A 14,647-nucleotide genomic window follows, 5' to 3' on the forward strand; every position below is an offset into this window, starting at 1 on the left:
GAATGGTCAACTGTGCTAAATGCTGTTCAGTGAGGATGGAGAAATGCCCACTAAATGTGTCCAACTGTGGATTATGGTCCTTTGAAAAGAGCCATTTCAGTGCAGTTGAGGGGATCGTGTAGAAGCCAGACTGTACTGGGCTGAAGAATAAATGGAAGGTGAAAAAGAAAGATACCATGTGTAATAATTCATTCTTAAAATGTTTTCTTCTCTTGGCTTCTCTGACACTATACCTTCCTGGTTTTCCAACCCATCTGGCTACCTTTTTAAGTTGCCTTTGTTCGGTTATTCTCTACTCACTTTTAAATATTGAAGTTTTACAGAATATAGATACTCTAACTCTGCTCTTTATCTTTCTCTTCTACCTGAGGGCTTCAGTTACCACATACAGGCCAACAACTCCCAGATTTTATATATATCTTTGTTTCAGATCACTCCTTTGAGCTGTAGACTTGCATATTCAATTACCTATTCAACATCTCAAAATTAGTCATTTCCCTTTCACAACTGTTTTGTTTCTAGTGTCCCAGATTCTCTGTAAATTATATCATTATTTTCTCAGCTGTTCAAGACAGACACCAGGAGTCATGCCTCATTTTTTTTCCTCTTGTGTACCACAACCAATCCAATAGCAAGTCCTGTCCATTCTATCTTCAAATGTCTCAATTATTAGCTGCTTATGGGCCAAGCACCCAAAGGTTCCTTATTTATATTATCTTTCTCATTAAGGTTCACAAGTACCCAATAAGGTAGTTTTATCTCCATCTTGAAACTGAAGCTCAGAGAGGTTAAATAACTTACTGTGGTAAAACAAAAAGTAAATGGCAGAAGGGCCTCTTTTTTGTGGTGCCTCGGAGGCGGTAGGCTGCTTCAGGATGAAGCTGAACATCTCTTTCCCAGCTACTGGCTGCCAGAAACTCATTGAAGTGGATGATGAACTCAAGCTTTGTACCTTTTATGAGAAGTATATGGTCACAGAAGTTGCTGCTGATGCTCTGGGTGAAGAATGGAAGGGTTATGTGGTCTGAATCAGTGGTAGCAATGACAAACAAGGCTTCCCCATGAATCAGGGTGTCTTGACCCATGGCCATGTCCTCCTGCTGCTGAGTAAGGGGCATTGCTGCTATAGACCAAGGAGGACTGGAGAGAGAAAGCACAAATCTGTTCGGGGTTGCACTGTGGATGCCAATCTCAGTGTTCTCAACTTGGTCATTGTACAATAAGGGGAGAAGGATATTCCTGGACTCACTGATACTACTGTGCCTGGGGCCCAAAAGAGCCAGCAGAATCCACAAACTTTTCAATCTCTCTAAAGAAGATGATGTCCGCCAGTATGTTGTGAGAAAGTCCCTAAACAAAAAGGTAAGAAACCTAGAACCAAAGCGCCTAAGATTCAGCATCTTGTTACTCCACATGTCCTCCAGCACAAACGTTGGCGTATTGCTTTGAAGCAGCAGCACACTAAGAAAAATAAGGAAGAGGCTGCAGAATATGCTAAACTTTTGGCTAAGAGAATAAAGGAGGCCAAAGGAAAACGCCAGGAACAGATTGCCAAGAAACAGAGGCTGTCCTCTATGAGAGCTTCTACCTCTAAGTCTGAGTCCAGTCAAAAATGAGATTTTCTAAGAGTGACAAATAAATAAGATCAGACATCCAAAAAAAAAAAAAAGTAAATGGCAGAGAGGGAGGAATCTAATAATAAATATGCCTGTTTCCACACTGCCTCTGACCTCCCTTCCCCCTGACTTAACCTCTCTGGTGTCAAGTTTCCTTAGGAGTAAAATGGACCTAATATTTCCTAACTTTAGGCTATCATAAAGATTGAAAAATAAACAATAAGGTACACAGCCCTAGTACAAGGCATAAATTCAATAAATGTTAAGTCCCTTGCACTCCCTTCACTCCCTCCTCTATACTGTTTCTGGGGCCATCTCAGTGATATTAGGATTATGGAGATGAACAAAGATAGCTCCTTGCCTTCAAAAAGCAAATAATTTAAGGAAACAAATGAACACACATTGAGACATATAGAGATAATACAATGAGATAATAATAAATGAGATAATAATATAGGAAGACAGTAGAGAACTAAGCATTAAATTGCATACAGAGGCTTCTTATATTAGAATTATAGAGAAAGGATAAAGGGCTGTTGGGGAGATGGAGATGGTAATGGGCTTTTGAAAAGGACCTATTAGTACAGTTAGGATATTTAGTGAGGATATCAGCAAAGAGGGGCAGGACACTCAGAAAAAAAGAATACGGATGTGGAAAGAAGAATAATGCTCAGGGTCAGTGATGTGAGCAACCTGATTTCAGCAAAAGGTGCTTATTTTTTCCCACATCAAAGTATTTTTACTACTAAGTTTCCTTATTACGGTTTAAGTTCCCAGTGGAACAAAGAAACATTTGAGCCCATTATTAAAACCAAATGTCCTGGTAGGAAAAAACCATCATTAAACTGTCTACCTACCCACCTTCCCAGGGAAAGGGAACAAGACCTAGACTCTGACCTACATGAGATAAAAATAATTCAGATGCTGGGGTGTGCTTTGAGAGTAATATCACACTGTCTAATGATGTCAATCACATTTTCTTAGCTTATATCTCTCAGATGCAGCTAACACTGACAGATATCACCATCCCTATGTCTGAAGTTTCCTTTGATAAAAAACCTATAGGGACCACCAATACTAATATGCCCATTAAGTCCGGGGCTTGGATGAAGAAGTTTTTATTCTACAGAACCTGTTCATCAAACCAATTTGGCTTCTACAATGACAAGGAAATGTGATAAGTAATTTCCTTCATCATTCAACAGAGCTTCTGGACTATGGCACCATAGAATATTAGAGCTGAAAAGATACCTAATGATTACTTTGATCTTATTTTACTAATGAAGGCACAGGCCCAAAGCAGGAAGTGGTAAGTTCAAGGTCAAAGGTGGACCAGGAGAGGAAGGGTTATTAGGATGGCCAACAGAACCTAGAGAAGGAATGTCATTAGGTCCCCTGCTGAGAAAAGTGATGAAAATGTAGGAAAAGGAAAAATATTATAAGCTACTTTCAGAGCTCCAAAAGCTCTTTGGTACTGGTCAAGAAACCTAAAAGATGATTTCAAAAGCCACCTCAAATTCTGACCCAACAATCCCTTCTCTCATCTCCCAAATGTTCCAGGTGGTCAATCAATAAACATTTATTGTGTACCAACTATGTAAAACATTTTGACACACCTAGGATGTAGAACACAATGATACATGAAATACAGTCCCTTATCTCAAGAAGCCTACTGTCTGGTTAAGGACATAAGAAATAATATATGAGAGATGAAATAATGTGAGTGGTGAAAGGGATTCCAAGTAAGTGGCATAGCTAATAACTGTTCTGAATTCAGATGGGCTTGGAAAGAGCTCAATAGATAGAAGTATAGTAAGAAGACTTCAAGAAGGAACAAGGACATGATTAGGACAGGATTTGGCTAGAAGAGAACATGGTGGAACACCTTCAGACTAGACTGGATCTGAGAACCTAAATTTGTAGATCTCATCATTGATGAAGAGGAGGTCTACTCAGCAGAATCACAGTAGAAGGTGACATTGGAGGCAGCAGAAAAAATTAAATAAAGCACAGAATCAACCTCGGTTTGAAGATTCAGTTCTGTCACCTACAAGTTATGTGGCCTTGAGTGTTATGTAACCTCTTCAGAAATCAGAATAACAATATCCTCCACACAGTTATTTTAAGAATTATAAGGTAAACATGGATAAGCACCCAGGAGTATAATAGTGGACAATAAGTGGCTGGGTACTTTTGTTGCTGTTCATTTTGCTTTGGTTTTTGTTTGAAAATAGGTATATAAAGGGAAATATCAGGTCAAGAAAATGTTGGAGAAGTGAAGGTGGATTGAATTAAGTCCTGGACATGAATTAAGAAACAGGAGAGCTGGAAACAAATTTTCCACTCATGAAGTGGTGGGAATTGGATGAGAAACAGGATTGGTCTAGACCTGTGGTTCTCAAACATTGTTCCACAGCTCTGACTAGTTATGAAAATCACCTGGAAAATTTATTAAAAGAAAAATCAAGGATCCCAACATGGAGGGTCTGAGTAAAGAGATCTAAGGTGGAAATTGGGAATCTTAATTTTTTTAAAAAAGTTCTGCATGAATTTCTGATGCATAAGACAGATAACTATTAGACTAAATAACACTTAAGATCCCCTTCAATTCTAAGAATCTCCGATTCCAAGCAAGCAGTGAATTCTAAAGGCCTGAAGTAGGGATGCCTGAGTGGCTCAGTTGGTTAAGTGTCTGCCTTTGGCTCAGGTCATGATCCCAGGGTCCAGATGGAGTCCTACATCAGGCTCCTGCTCAGCAGGGAGCCTGCTTCTCCCTCTGCCTGCCCCTCCCCCTGCTTGTGCGCTCTCTTTCTCTCTCTCTCTCTCTGACAAATAAAAATCTTTAAAGGCCTTAAGTACTATCCTTCCCAGCATTCAAATGTTCAGAAAATCGAGGCCCAGCCAGCCATACTACATGATCTTCCAAAAGCTCTATCTGACGTGTCACTCTTCGGATTTTTAAAAAATGTCTTCAAGTCAAGCTCTGCCTGGTTTTCAAAGATTTTTACAACCTTGATTCAGCCTGCTTTTCTGAAGTCAACCTTGCCAAATCCATTCCATGTAGCAAGTCATACCATAAGATCTACCATTTAAAAATATGCACTTTAATGCTTCTGCATTTTTATGTATATTATTTTCTCTGCCAGAATAATCAACCCCATCCCCAACAGAGTCCCTTGTCTATCTCACAAAATTTTACTCATCCTTCAAAGTCACTTGATGTGACCCTTCCTGGTAGGTTATTTACTTCTTTCTCTGTGTTCCTGGTATCTCTCCAAGCAAGCCTTTCTTCACTTATTATGGCTAATTGCATTCATATCTGTAGTCCCTACTAGATTGAGTTTTTGGAAAGCAGAGATTTTGTCTCAACTATCTCTTGAAAAATGGAGAGCACATAGTTGAGCCCATAGTTTTTTCCATACTTGGATATAAGCCCTAATTATCTTTAGGGTTATTATCTAATCACATTTTAAAACATAGTGAAGAAAGTCTGAATGCTGGTGCTCCATTTAGCAGTGATAACAGTTCAAATTTTTTCCCACTAATTCCTCTTAGGTGACCCTAAAAAGCTCAAATTCCAAGAAGCCACTGATAAATGATCTTAGATATATAAGAAGACTTAAAGATAACATATTTAAGGGGAAAAAACTCACCTTAAAAAAAAAAAAACTTTCCTTGGCAAAAATAATGACCAATCTGTAGTAATTTGCCTTAATTACCTTTACGGTGACATCTCCTTCTATTGATGGTTAATACCTAGTCTGTACAATTATTTTGTGACTTGGCCAAAGTAGTTCTGAAACTCAAATCCAGAAGTTCTTATTAGAAGGCTTGATGTTCATTTTGCTATACCCCTATGTCTCACAACTTCCAAGTAATGCTTTAAACACTTCTACATAGGCTGCTGCCTTATATTTATTTGATGGTCAATTCCTCTGTTGAGTAAGGGGCAAGATACAGAGGCTAGACCACTGTTAAGTCTCCACTAAGTCTTGAGATTTTATTATTTTGACAGAACTAAATACCATAAATAATACCCAAAATCCAATTTAAATACCAAAGAAATTCCACCAAATTTAGTACAGAATAAAAGCCCTGTGGCAAATCAAAAAACCTGGCTTCAAGTCCTAGCTCTTCTGCTTATATTGAAAGTGATCTCAGTAAGTCACCTTCCCTGCCCCATCACCTTCCCTTATTTTTTTTTCTTTTTCAAGTTTTTATTTAAACTCCAGTTAGTAAACAGAGTGTAACATTAGTTTCAAGTGTAGAATTTAGTGATTCATCACTTACAACACCCAGTACTCATCCAAACAAGTGCCCTCCTTAATACCTATCGCCCATTTAACCCATCCCCCCCACTTCCCCTCTAGCAACCCTCAGTTTGTTCTCTATAGTTAAAGAGTCTGTTTTCTGGTTTACCTCTCCTTTGTTTTTCCCCTCTATGTTCACTGTTTTGTTTCTTAAATTCCACAGATGAGTGGAATCATATGCTATTTGTCTTTCTCTGACTGACTTGTTTCACTTAGCATAATACTCTCTAGCTCCATCCATGTCATTGCAAATGGCGAGATTTCATTCTTTTTTATGGCCGAGTAATATTCCATTGTATGTATATACCACCACTTCTTTATCCATTCACCTGTGGACATTTGGGCTCTTTCCATAATTTGGTTATTGTAGATAATATTGCTATAAACATCAGCGTGCATGTGTCTCTCTGAATCAGTATTTTTGTATCCTTTGGGTAAATACCTAGTAGTTCCATTGCTGGATTGTAGAGTAGTTATATTTTTAACTTTTTGAGGAACCTCCATACTGTTCTCCAGAGTGGCTGCACCAGTTTGCATTCCCACCAACAGTGTAAGAGGGTTCCCCTTTCTCCACATCCTTACCAACATCTGTTGTTTCCCGTGTTGTTAATTTTAGCCATTCTGATAGGTGTGAAGTGGTATTATCATAGCTTTGATTTGTATTTCCCTGATGATGAATGATGTTGAGCATCTTTTCATGTGTCTGTTAGCCATCTGTATGTCTTCTTTGGAAAAAATGTCCATTCATGTCTTCTGCCCATTTCTTAACTGGATTATTTGCTTTCTGGGTGTTGAGTTTGATAAGTTCTTTACACATTTTGGATACTAACCCTTTACATGTCATTTGCAAATATCTTCTCCCATTCCGTAGGTTGCCTTTTAGTTTTATTGATTGTTTCCTTCACTGGCAGAAGCTTTTTATATTGATGAAGTCCCAATAGTTCATTTTTGCTTTTGTTTCCCTTGCCTCAGGGGACATATCTAGTAGGAATTTGCTACAGCTGATGTCAAAGAGGTTACTGCCTGTGTTCTCCTCTAGGATTTTGATGATTTCCTGTCTCATATTTACGTCTTTCATCAATTTTGAATTTATCTTTGTGTATGGTGTAAAAAAGTAGTCCAGTTTCATTCTTTTGCATGTTTCTGTCCAGTTTTCCCAACACCATTTGTTGGAGAGACTGTCTTTTTTTCCATTGGATATTCTTTACTGCTTTGTTGAAGATTTAGTTGACCATATAGCGGTGGGTCCATTTCTGGGTTTTCTTTTCTGTTCCATTGATCTGTGTATCTGTTTTTGTGCCAGTACCACAGTGTCTTGATCACTACAGCTTTGTAATAGAATTTGAAGTCCAGAATTGTGATACCTTCAGCTTTGCTTTTCTTTTTCAAGGTGCTTTGGCTATTCAGGTCTTCTGTGGTTCCATACAAATTTTAGGATTGTTTGTTCTAGCTCTGTGAAAAATGCTGCTGGTATTTTGATAGGGATGCTTTAAATGTATAGATTGCTTTGGGTAGAATAGACATTTTAACAATATTTGTTCTTCCAATCCGTGAGAATGGAATATTTTTCTATTTCATTGTGGCATCTTCAATTTCTTTCATAATTGCTTTATGGTTTACAGAGTACATACAGATCTTTTACCTCTTTGGTTAGGTTTATTCCTAGGTATCTTATGGTTTTAGATGCAATTATAAATGGGATTGATTCCTTGATTTCTCTGCTTCTTCATTAATGGCATATAGAGATGCAACAGATTTCTGTATGTTGATTTTGTATCCTATAACTTTACTGAATTAGTGTATCAGTTCTAGCAATTTTTTTCATGGAGTCTTTTGGGTTTTCTATATGGGGTATCATGTTATCTGTAAATAGTGGAAGTTTGACTTCTTCCTTGCCAATTTGGTTGCCTTTTATTTCTTTTTGTTGTCCGACTGCTGAGGCTAGGACTTCCAGTACTATGTTAAATAAGAGTGGTGCGAGTGGACATCCCTCACCTTCCCTTATTTTAAAGTAAGGATAATCATCAATTGAGCTGTGAGGATCAAAACGGACCTTGAATATGAAAGCTTTTTGAAAGGAATAAAATGCTTCCTCAACGGGCGCCTGGGTGGCTCAGTTGGTTGAGCGACTGCCTTCGGCTCAGGTCATGGTCCTGGAGTCCCGGGTTATAGTCCCGCATCGGGTTCCCTGCTCGGCGGGGAGTCTGCTTCTCCCTCTCCCGCTCCCCCCTCTTGTGCTCTTTCTCTCTCTCACTCTCTCTCTCAAATAAATAAATAAAATCTTTAAAAAAAAATGCTTCCTCAACAAGAAGAAAGAAGTAAGGAAAAGAAAATTTGTTAAGTATTTAGTATGTGCCAAGTGCTATGTTGGGCACTTATGCATATATATATATTTTTTTTTTACGATTTTATTTATTTATTTGAGAGAGAGAGAGAGCATGTGAGGGGGGAGGGTCAGAGAGAGAAGCAGACTCCCTGCTGAGCAAGGAGCCCGATGTGGGACTCGATCCTGGGACTCCAGGATCATGACCTGAGCCGAAGGCAGTTGCTTAAGCAACTGAGTCACCCAGGTGCCCTATGCATATATTATCTTATTTAATTTTCAAAACAACCCTCAAAGGATGCAGGGATCATTTCTGAATAAAATCATGGAAGTTTAGAGAATTTAGATGTTTGCCAAGGTCTTGTAACTCAAAAACAGAACTCAACTTCTTTGGCATTTTGCACAGATAGATATAGAAACATAAATAACAATTTTTTTTTTACTCCAAAGCCCAGTCCTTTTCCTATTACATCATGCTGCCTCTCAAAAAGATTGTAACAATCACACCTCTCCTCTCCATGGTTGGGATAATCAAATTTGCCCATACAGGTCAAAGCAAACAGTCTGGGAAACACTAACATTAAAAACTATAACTTAGGCTCTACAATGTCAAAATATTTCTGAGAAAAGATTAGCGCAAGGTTGTCATCTTCTCCCATTGCCCCATGCTCCTTAAATTGGAATAATGTGTCAAAAAGTACATATCTCCACAGAATATGCATAGAGACTCTTCCTGTAATACCAATTTCATGCAATGATTTTTTGGAGAAAAGGGGTGTTTTTAAAAATTCTACTTTTTCTGAATATATACTTGCAGTAAGTTCAATATAAAAATACAAACTTAACTGAGAGTCCTCTTCTATCTCTCCTCTGAAAATAAACTACTATAAACAGTTTAGTGTCTATCACTATTCCAGACTTAGGCCTTCCATCTACTGAGATTATGAGCAGAAGAGACAAAAGAAATAGTTTTGAATATTCTTTTCCCTAAAAATAATTTAAAACTCAATGTTGACAGTAAAACAAAAATATGTTACAGAATAGAATTTTTTTAATTTACGTGAGATTGTCTTAATATAACATTTTAAATATATCTATTGCTCAACTTGAAGTAGACTGTTTAATGCTGTACTGTTCCCCTCTCCCACAAAAACCTGGAGTTTACCTTCCTCTGTCATTAGGGATAGCTGTGGGAAGAAAGTTAGAAAAGCACTACCTAACCAGTCTTTCAGAGGCACAATCAGGATAAAATACCACACTTCAGTTAGGCCAAGGTACAACAAGAAGTAATGCTTCATTATCAGGCTCCTGGCCAGGAACATCCTGCTATCCCTGCTCTCATCCCAGATGACTTTCCATCCAGGGGCTTCTAGCTCCATTCCCTTACTTCTGAGTTGCCAAGTCTCAGTTACTTGAAAGTTAGTCCAACTCTCTTATTTTACAGCTAACGATTCTAAGGCACAGAGAAGTTAACTCACTAGCTCAAGGTTTTATTGGCAAGGAAGTGACAGAGCCAGTACTTCAACTTGAGTCTTCAGACTCTCTATTTAGTATACTTTCAACTCTATTGTGTCATCTCTCTTTTTGGACATTTTAGATTCAGGTGTACAACATAGTGATTCAACAATTAATACAATGTTATGACTATACTCTTTATGCTGTATATTATATCCCCATGACTTTTATTTTATAAGTGGAAGTATGTACTTCTTAATCCTCTTCACTCATTTCACCCTTTCCCCTCTGGCAATCACCAATCTGTTCTCTGTTATCCATGAGTGTGGGTTTTGTTTTGTTTGTTTGCTTGCTTTGTTTTTTAGATTTCACATGTAAGTGGAATCATATGGCATTTGTTTCTCTCTGGCTGACTAACTTAGCATAATACCCTCAAGGTCCAACCATGTTGCTGCAAATGGCAAGATTTCATTTTGAATGGCTGAATAGTATTCCATCATATATACATACCACATCTTCTTCACCCATTCATCATTGATGGATACTTCAGTTGTTTCCATATCTTGGCTATTGTAAATAATGCTTCAGTGAATATATGGATGCATATATCTTTCAAATTAATATTTTTATTTTCCTCAGATAGGTACCCAATAGTGAAATTGTTAGATCATAAAAGCTCTATTTTTAATTTTTTAGAAAACCCTCCATATTTCGTTCCATAGTAGCTGCACCAACTTACATTCCCACCAATAGTTCATGAGGGTTCTCTTTTCTCCACATCCTTGCCAACACTTCCTATTTCTTATCTTTTTGATAATAGTCATTCTGACAGGTATAAGGTGATATCTCACTATAGTTTTGATTTGCATTTCCCTGATGATTAGTGATCTTTTCACATGCCCATTGGCCATCTGTATATCTTTTTGGAAAGATGTCTATTAAGATCCTCTGCCCATTTTCTAACTGGATTGTTTGTTTTTGTTTTTGTTTGTTTTGCTATTGAGTTGTATGAGTTTTTCACATATTTTGGATACTAACCCATTTTTGATATATAACTTGCAAATATTTTCTCCCATTTGGTGGGTTGCCTTTTCATTTTGTTGATGGTTTCCTTCGCTATGGAGAAGCTTTCTAATTTGATGTAGTCCTGATAATTTATTTTTCCCTTTTTCCCTTTCCCTTGGAGTCAGATTCAAGCAACAACAATAACAGCCCTAAAACCAATGTCAAGGAGCTTACAACCTGTTTTCTTCTAGGAGTTTTATGGTTTCAGGTCATACAATCAAGTCTTTAATCCATTTTCTGTTGATTTTTGTAAACAGTGTAAGACAGTGGTCTAGTCTCATTCTTTTCCATTTAGCTGTCAAGTTTTTTCAACACACTTATGGAAGAGAGGGTCCTTACCCTATTGTATATTCTTGCCTCCTTTGTCAGAAGTTAATTGACCATATATACATGGGTTTATTCCTGGGCTCTTGATTCTGTTCCATTGATCTATGTGTCTGTTTCTGTGCCAATACCATACTGTTTTGTTTACTATAACTGTGTAGTACATTATGAAATCAGGGAGGGTGATACCTCTGACTTTGTTCTTTCTCAAAATTATTTTGGCTATTTGGGGTCTTTGTGGTTACATACAAATTTTAGAATTTTTTGTTCTAGCTCTGTGAGAAATGTCATTAGAATTTTGATATGCATTGCGTTGAATCTATAGATTGTTTTGGGCAGTATGGACATTTTAACAATATTAATCCTTCCAATCCATGAGCGCAGAATATCTTTCCATTCATTGGTGTCTTCTTTAACTTCTTTCATCAATGTCCTATACTTTTCAGTATACAGGTCTTTCACCTCTTTGATTAAATGTATTCCTACATGAAAGGGGAACCCTCTTACACTGTTGGTGGGAATGCAAACTGGTGCAGCCACTCTGGAAGACAGTACGGGGGTTCCTCAAAAAGTTAAAAATAGAGCTACTCTATGACCTAGCAATTGCACTATTAGGTATACAAACATACTGATCTGAAGAGGCACGTGGCCCGTCAATGTTTATACAATGTCCACAACAGCCAAACTATGGAAAGAGCCCAGATGTCCATTGATGGATGAATGGATAAAGAAGATGTGGCATATATATACAATGGAATATTACTCAGCCATCAAAAAGAATGAAATCTTGCCATTTGCAGTGGCATGGATGGAACTATAGGGTATTAGGTTAAGCAAAATAACTCAGTAAGAGAAAGACAAATATCATATGATTCCACTCATATGTGGAATTTAAGAAACAAAACAGATGAACATAGGAGAAAGGAAGGAAAAATAAGACAAAAACAGAGAGGGAAACAAACCATAAGAGACTCTTAACTACAGGAAACAAACTGAGGGTTGCTGGAGGGGAGGTGGTTGGGAGGACAGGGTAAGTGGATGGTGGGTATTAAGGGCACTTGATGGAATGAGCATTGGGTGTTATATGCAACAGATGAATCACTAAATTCTACCTCTGAAACTAATAATACACTATATCTTAATTAAATTGAATTTGAATAAAAATTTTTAAAAAGAAAGAAATTTATTCCTCCATGTTTTATTCTTTATGTTGCAATTATAAATGGGATTATTTTCTTGATTGGTCTTGATTTTCTTGATTGTTCATTATTAGTATACAGAAGTGTGACAGATTTTTATATATTAATTTTATATCCTGCAATTTTACTGGATTCATTTATTAATTCTACCAGGTTTTAGGTGGAGTCTTTAGGGTTTTCTCTATATAGTGTAATGTCATCTGCAAATAGTGAGTTTTACTTCTTCCTTTCCAATTTGTATGCCTTTTATTTCTTTTTCTTGCCTAATTCTTGTGGCTAGGACTTCCAATACTATGTTGAATAAAAGTGGGGATAGTGTGTATCCTTGTCTTATTTCTGATCTTAGAGAAAAAGCTTTCAGCATTTCAATATTGAGTATGATATTAGCTGCAGGTTTGTTATTACAACCTTTATTATGTTGAAGTATGTTCCCACTTTGTTGATAGTCTTTATCATAAATGCATGTTAAATTTTGTCAATTATTTTTCTGCATGTCTTAAGATAATCCTATTGTCTTTCATTTTGTTAATATGGTGTATCACACTGATTGATTTGGAAATGTTGAACCATCCTTGCATCACTGGAATAAATTTCACTTGATCATGGTTTATGATCATTTTAATGTATTGATTAATTCAGTTTGCTAATATTTTCTTGAGGATTTTTGCATCTACGTTCACCAGAGATATTGGTCTATAAATTTCTTTTTTTGTGGTGTTCTTGTCTGATTTTGGTATCAGGGTATTGCTGGCCTCATGAAATGAGTTTGGAAGCATTCTCTCCTCTTCAGGTTTTTTTGGAAGAATTTGAGAAGAATAGTATTAAATCTTTAAATGTTTGGTAGAATTCACCAGTGAAGACATCTGGTCCTGGACTCTTGTTTGTTGGGAGGTTTTTGATTACTGATTCAATTTCTTAACTAATAATCAGTCTATTCAGATATTCTATTTCTTCATGGTTCAGTCGTGAAAGATTGTATGTTTTTAGGAATTTAATTTTTTTAGGTTGTCCAATTTGTTGGTGTATAATTTGTTCATGGCAGTTTCTTATGATCTTTTGAATTTTTGTGGTATCAGTTGTAATTTCTCATTCATTTCTGATTTCATTTATTTGAGCCTTCTCTTTTTTTGTGGTGACTCTAGCTAAATGTTTGTCAACTTAAAAAAAATTTTTTTCAAAGAATCAGCTCTTAGTTTCATTGATTTTTTTCTACTGCCTTTTTAGTCTCTACTTCATTTATTTCCACACTGATCCTTATTTCTCTCCTACTAATGTTGGGCTTTTTCTCCTGTTCTTTCATTTGTTCTTTTTCTGGTTTCTTAGGTGTAAAGTTAAATAATTTATTCAAGATTTCTTTTATTTCTTGAGGTAGGCCAAGTTTGCTATAAACTCCTCTCTTAGAACTGCTTTTACTGCATCCCATAAATTTTGGTACGTTCTATTTCATTTGTCTCTAATATTTTATTTCTCCTTTGATTTCTTCTATGACCCAGTAGTTGTTCGGTAGCATGCTTAATTTGTATTTTTTCTAGTTTTCTTTTTATAATTTATTTCTAGTTTCATATCACTGTTGTCAGAAAAGATGCTTGATATGATCAATCTTCTTGAATTTACTGAAACTTGTTTTGTGGCTGAACACATGATCTACCTGGAGAATGTTACATTTGTACTTGAGAAGAATGTGTATTCTATTGCTTTTGGATGGGATGTTCTGTATATACCTATTATATCCATCTGGTCTAATGTGTTATTTAAAGTTGATGTTTCCTTATTGATTTTCTGTATGGATGATCTATCCATTCATGGAAGTGGGGTTTAGAAATCCCCTATTACGATTGTATTGTTATCAATTTCTCTTTAGATCTGTTAATATTTGCTACATATTTTGGTGCTCCTATGTTATGTGCACAAAAATTTATAAACATTATATCTTCTTGCTGTATTGACCCCTTTACATTATGCAGTGCTCCTTTTTGTCTTTTATTATAGTCTTTGTTTTAAAGTCTATTTGGTCTAATATGAGTATAGCTACAACAGCTTTCTTTTTGCTACCATTTGTGTGGAATATCTTTATTCTTTCACTTTCAGTCTCTGTGTGTTCTTACTTCTTTTTTTTAAAGATTTTTTTTATTTATTTGACAGAGAGAGCAAGAAAGCACAAGCAGGGGGAACAGCAGAGGGAGAGGGAGAAGCAGGCTCCCCGCTGAGCAGGGAGCCCAATGTGGGGCTCAATCCCAGCACCCTGGGATCATGACCCGAGCTGGAGGCAGACGCTTAATCAACTGAGCCACCCAGGTGCCCCAGTGTGTCCTTACTTCTGAAGTGAGTCTCTTAAAGGCAATATATAAATGCATC

General features: G+C 36.8%; 1 protein-coding gene and 1 pseudogene across 1 annotated transcript in view; one reads left to right on the forward strand and one right to left on the reverse strand.

Moving 5' to 3' along the window:
* SYN2 (synapsin II) overlaps nt 1–14,647 on the reverse strand; it is a 198,629-nt gene that overhangs the window by 104,615 nt on the left and 79,367 nt on the right. The window lies entirely within an intron of this gene.
* On the forward strand, nt 876–1,616 carry LOC110585040 (annotated as a pseudogene).

The sequence above is a fragment of the Neomonachus schauinslandi genome, chromosome 1, assembly GCF_002201575.2.
Source record: "Neomonachus schauinslandi chromosome 1, ASM220157v2, whole genome shotgun sequence".
NCBI lineage: Eukaryota > Metazoa > Chordata > Mammalia > Carnivora > Phocidae > Neomonachus > Neomonachus schauinslandi.